This window comes from Nannospalax galili, unplaced genomic scaffold (genome assembly GCF_000622305.1).
Source record: "Nannospalax galili isolate Female #2095 unplaced genomic scaffold, S.galili_v1.0 scaffold63, whole genome shotgun sequence".
Lineage (NCBI taxonomy): Eukaryota > Metazoa > Chordata > Mammalia > Rodentia > Spalacidae > Nannospalax > Nannospalax galili.
Window position 1 is genome coordinate 8,712,422 of NW_008355272.1, and position 6,136 is coordinate 8,718,557.

At 36.4% G+C, this 6,136-nt stretch overlaps 1 pseudogene; it reads left to right on the forward strand.

Moving 5' to 3' along the window:
• LOC103749482 overlaps nucleotides 1-5,916 on the forward strand; it is a 105,360-nt pseudogene extending 99,444 nt beyond the window's left edge.
• The last annotated feature ends 220 nt before the right edge of the window (nucleotides 5,917-6,136 follow it).

The following is a 6,136-nucleotide window of genomic DNA, read 5'->3' on the forward strand; positions in this document are numbered from 1 at the left end:
AGAAAAACTGGAAGCATTCCCATTGAAATCAGGAACCAGACAAGGCTGCCCACTATCCCCACTTCTCTTTAACACAGTTCTTGAAACTCTTGTAAGAGCAATAAGACAAGAGAAGGTAATTAAAGAAATGATTATTGGAAATGAAGAGATCAAATTATGCCTTTTTGCAGAAATTATTAACACGTTCAGTAAAGTGGCAGGTTACAAAATTAACCTACAAAAATCTGTAGCCTTTCTATATACCAATAACAAGCAATCAATTTTAACTCTTTAAAGAAAGAAATTGAGGAAGACATCTGAAGATGGAAGGACCTCCCATGCCCATGGATTAGAAGAATTAATATTGTGAAAATGACCATCAACCAAAAGTCATATATAGTTTCAATGCAATGCCAATCAAAATCCCCATGACGTTTTTTACAGAAATGGAAATACCTATCCTAAGATTCGTATGGAAGCACAAAAGACCTCAGATAGCTAAAACAACCCTGAGCACTAAGAGCAATGCTGGGGGGATTACTATACCATATTTCAAGCTGTATTACAGAGCTATAGTCCTAAAAACAACATGGTACCGGCACAAAAATAGACCCATAGACCAATGGAACAAAATTGAAGACCCAAATATGAGTACAAGCAATTTCAGCCACCTGATATTTGACAAAGGGGCCAAGAACATTAACTGGAGGAAAGACAGCATGTTCAGCAAATGGTGCTGGCAAAACTGGATCTCCACTTGTAGAAGAATGAAACTAAACCCCTATCTTTCACCCTGCACAAAAGTCACTTCCAAATGGCTCAAAGGCCTCAATGTGAACCCTGAAACTATTAGAAGAAAGGTTCAGGAAAAACCTACAAGATATAGGTATAAGAAAGGATTTTCTAAACTGACATCAATTGCTCAGGAAACAAGGGCAAGAATTAACAATTGGGACCTCATTAAACTAAAAAGCTTCTATGCATCAAAGGAGATAACAAAGGAAACAAACAGAAAACCCACAGAGTGGGAGAAAATCTTCACCAGTGACACATCCGACAGAGGTTTAATAAACAGAATATATAACGAACTCAAAAAACAGAGAACCAAGACAAGAAGCTACCCAATTAAAAGATTGGCTAAGGAGATGAACAGAGAGTTCTCAAACGAAGAAGTAAAGATGGCTATGAAACATTTTAAAAGATGTTCAACATCACTAATTATTAGGGAAATGCAAATTTAAACCACTTTAAGACTTCATCTTACCCCAGTCAGACTGGCTAAGATCAAGAGAACAAATGATACCAAATGTTGGAGAGGATTTGGGGAAAGGGAAACACTCATCCATTGCTGGTGGGGCTGCAAACTGGTTCAAACCCTATGGAAAGCATTGTGGAGAACTCTTAAAAAACTACAAATGAACCTACCACTGAACCCAGTTATACTACTCCTTGGCATATACCCAAAGAACTCATACTACTGCAGAGACACTTGTACATCCATGTTTGTTGCTGCCCTTTACTCAATCGCTAAGAGATAGAAGCAAACTAGGTGTCCCTCAATTGATGAGTGGATAATGAAAATGTGGTTCATTTATATGATGGAGTTTTACTCAACAGTAAAGAAAGTTGAAATCATGAAATCTGCAGATAAATGGATAGAACTAGAACCTGTTTTACTAAGTGAAGTAACACAGACTCAGAAAAAAATCAAAATATATTCTCCTTCATATGTGGATCCTAGAACCAGACTCTGATAAATAAGTATGCAACCAGACATAACTACAGGAACCAGGATAATGGAAAGGAAACAGGGAGGTAAAGGAAAAGAAAGAACCTGAAAGAGAAGAAAGTAGGAAACAGGCATTAATAAGGGAGATATGGAAAAAATTGGGTTAGTTTAAGGGATGGGGGAGGATATACAAGGAACCTAGAGGATAAAGGGAAAGTAGGAGCTCAAGAGAGGTAGGACCATAGGAGAAGGGTATTAGTAAGGGAGAAGGGGGAAATGGGGGTACCTTAAGTGGGAAAACCATGATGGAGGGGTGAGACAATGCAAGAGATAAACAATGCCTAGCTAGTTTTGAAAACCAGAGGGAACCATATTACTCCTACAATGTACTTACAAATTATACATAGGAGATCAAGAAATATATGTCTATGTAAGTTTTATCTGAGAACAATTGGCCTTTGCCCAAGATTTATCTACATGACACACAGTAATTAAAAATAACAGACTGGTGGAACTAACCCTCTTGGATGTTTAACAGACATACCTTGAGGCCTATAATAATTTGGTCAGCGGGACATAAAGGACCCTTTTTGCTCCTTGACCTCCTAGGTCGACTAGGTCCAGGGGACTATGAGTATCTCTCTCAAAATGTCCTATAATGGTGGTGGGTCACCTCTCCTCTTGATCAAGGAGGCCGAGGAGACCCCACCAGATGGACTTGAACCAGTGTCCATTCTACAAAATGAGGGTCCACACAGAGGAATCATTTCCTCCATGCTTCCAAGAGAAGCCAACCATGGTCAAGCATGACAAAGATCAAAGGACTTATGATCACATAGGCTGTACTTGTAAAAGAAAGGAGCCAGGGCTCCTCCCAAGCCCATGTGACCCCTGAGGAACAGATTCTCAAATGACCTTAGGAGTAAAAATAAATCGTTTTTTCTGGACCAACTGTATGGCCTTCAATACCCAAAAAGAAAGTATAACCAAAGATTAAAGGGGCCAATATAATTTCTTAAAAGTCAGATACATACAGAGCATAGCTAAAGGCTACATAACAAGCAACAATGCCAAGTAGGAGATACCTTCTTTCGAGTTGTTGGCCAAGGTGGTCAAAGGGACTCCCAGATAGTAGAACTAGGAAAATGAACAGCAGAGCCCAATCTTGCCTAAAGGAATATTGACAACTGATTGCTGCTAGATGAGGAACAGCTGACCCTCCTAAAACAAAGACCTCTAGATAGGCTGACCAGATTGGAATGGCTGGGGTGCCGACAACACAGCAGACAGTAGCAGGGATATCAGAGTATAAGGGCTCTAGTCAGGGGAGGGAGTCTATGGGAGGGTGCTACCTGGGAAGTGGGTTTATAAATAAAGAAAGAATTAAAAAATAATTCTTCAAAGCATAATAATTTGCTCCTTAATAATTAGTAGATGTGAAAAACATTATCATTGAAATCTACCTGATGACTATATATACATGCTCAGATGCCAAGGAGCTCAGAAAGTGACTGGGTGTGAGTAGTAATAATCAGATATATAGAGATTAGAAAGGCATATGCATCTTAGTGTCAATTGAATTAAAAATGAATGTTTTTGTATGAAACTGTGTATTTTAATAATGAAATGGAGATCTTTTTTAAAGGTTAAAACCTCATTTAATTTTATGTCTTATAGGATTTATACTGAGTACAATATTGTATAACTGTATTAATTCAACTGTAAACCTAAAATTTTACAGCCAATTTTGAAAGAGATGCATCTTAGCTCTGGAAATTTTTATTGAATATGTCAGTGCTGTTGTAATGAAATGCTTCTTCTAATTATGTGGTTATTAAATAAACAATTTAAAAAAGAAAAAGAAATATAGGAAACAGCATACCTTGAAATGGAGAGCTCTTTAAAGTGTTAAAACTATTTCAATTTTATATCGTACAGGGTTTATACTGAGTTCAGTATTGTATAACAGTATCAATTCAACTGTGAACCTAAAAATTTACAGCCACTCGTGAAAGAGATGTATCCTTGCTTTGGAGTGTGTTACTGAATATGTTAAAACTGTAATGAAATGCTTCTTCTAATAAAAAAAATAGGAGCAAAAACATATAAAGGATATATAAATAAAAAATAAAATCAAGTAATATTAATAATATCAATTGTGAATGATTTAAGTAATTAAATCCAAAGGGAGATATTTCCAAACTGGTGGGATAAAAGAAAACTATCCAAATATTTGAGTTATACGTCAATTAAAAAAATATAAACAGTTGTTTGTTAAGAAAAGGGGAAGAACATGGCAGCTAACAACTACTTGCAACTCCAGTTCCAGGGAATCCAACACCTTTTTCTGACTTCTGCAGTCATTGTAAGCACGTGGTGCACTTATACACATACATGTAGGTAAAACACCCATAAACATAAAATAAAAATAAATAACTGAATGAATGAATAAATATTTTAAGAGTGCAAGAAACATCATCAAAGTAGTAACCATATAAAAGATAGAATGGCGATATTAATGTTGGAGAAAAATATCCTTGAGGTGAAGCATAAAGAATAGAATATCACTATAAGGAAATAAAGAAAAATTTAGTGTTAGAAAAATAAAAAACATATAAATATATGTCCACCTAAAAAGAAAGTTCCAAAAGATGTACAACCAATCTCTCAAAATTGAAGAGGAAATAGAAAATCTAACTACTACAAAATTTGGAATTCTCAATATTCCACTATAAAAAAATAATGAAAAACTAACTACTGTAAAAGACATTCTTTTTGTAAAGCTTGCTTGAATGGCACTGTAAGTGACCTAGAACAGACTGTATCAACATGGTAGTCTACAATAATAGACTTCATACCAAGGTCACATGGAACACTCTGCAGGAGACATGACACTTAGGCCACCAAATAAGTCTCAAAAATTCAAAACAAATTGCGTTCTTCAATCACAGTGGAATAACATTAAGAACCAATAGTACATATGTTCTGAAAAGTTTGTAAATATGTGTGAATGAAAGCACTATCCTTAAAATACCAATGAGTTTAAGAAGAGCTCTTAGAAACTATTTGAAGATGGAAGGAAAATAACACAAGATAAGAAAAAGAAAGGTACAGAGGAGTGGTAGGTCATATATAGGCCCTACCCTAAGCATCTGCACCATAACCCTAAATTAAGAGTATGTTTCCTCTAAATGACAATGATGGAATGAGTACTGCAATGGAATTGGGAAATATAGTAACTGACCATGAAGGAAGGAGATTTTTCTTGGTTGCCTGGCCAAATGAATGATAATTATACATAATATTTGAAGTGGGAGAGAATTAGAAGTCAAAACTTGAATGTCAGGGGAGCCTGGAGATGAGGCATTGTTTGCTTTTGTAGGTGGAATCAATAATCATAATCCAAGGAATGCAGGAAACCTCTAGAAACTAAAAATGCCTAAAGGAATTCACATTCTCTGAGAGCTTCCAGAAAAGAACCCAGATCTGTTGCAATGTTAAACTGATATTAGATACACACTTCATTTACAATTATAGATTTGAAAGAAAATAAATTTGCTTGATGTCACCATGTTTGCCTGAGTATGTAGCTAAGTGGTGAGAATTTACATACCATGAGGAGTCAATCCCTCAATACAGCAAGAAAAGGAATACATTCAATTTATTAAACGAAGTCTATTGAGTTTAGAATAACACATTACAATAGTGGTAGGAACTTAATCTACATATCTGCAATCTTGTAATTTAAGATTAAAAAGCTAGGCCTCTCTTGTGCTTCCTGTTTCCTCTTTCACCAGGACTTGTCAAGATGGGCCTCATCACACCAAAATCATGAAGAAAGCGGCATGGGTCATCATCGAGAAATACTACACGTGCCTGGGGAACAACTTCCACACCAACAAGCATGTGTGTGAGGAGATCGCCATTATCCTCAGCAAGGAGCTAGCAACAAGATAGCAGGCTATGTCACGCATTTGCTGAAGCACAGTCAGAGAGGTCCCGTGAAAGGTATCTCCATCAAGTTGTGGGAGGAGAGCAAGAGGGGAGATAATTATGTTCCTAGGCCTCAACCCTGGATCAGGAGATCACTGAAACAGATCTTGACACTAAGGAAGTGCTGAAGCTCCTGGAATTTGGCAGTCTGTCCAACGTACAGTTGACAGCCTACAGTTGTGACGAATTTCAAAACAGCACTTGGAGCTGTTTGAATCTTTTCTGCCATTCTTTAATATTTTCAGTAAATCTGGGGATACAAACAAAAAAGATGAGAAAGATAACAAAGCAAGCAGTGGGAAAGAACTGATGGATCAGAGTGAAATTATATTGTAAAGGACAGAAGAAAATAATAGAGGAAAATCAATAAGTTCAAAGGTACTCCTTACAAAAGATTAGCAAAATTGACTAACATTTAGCTAGAATACCCAAGAG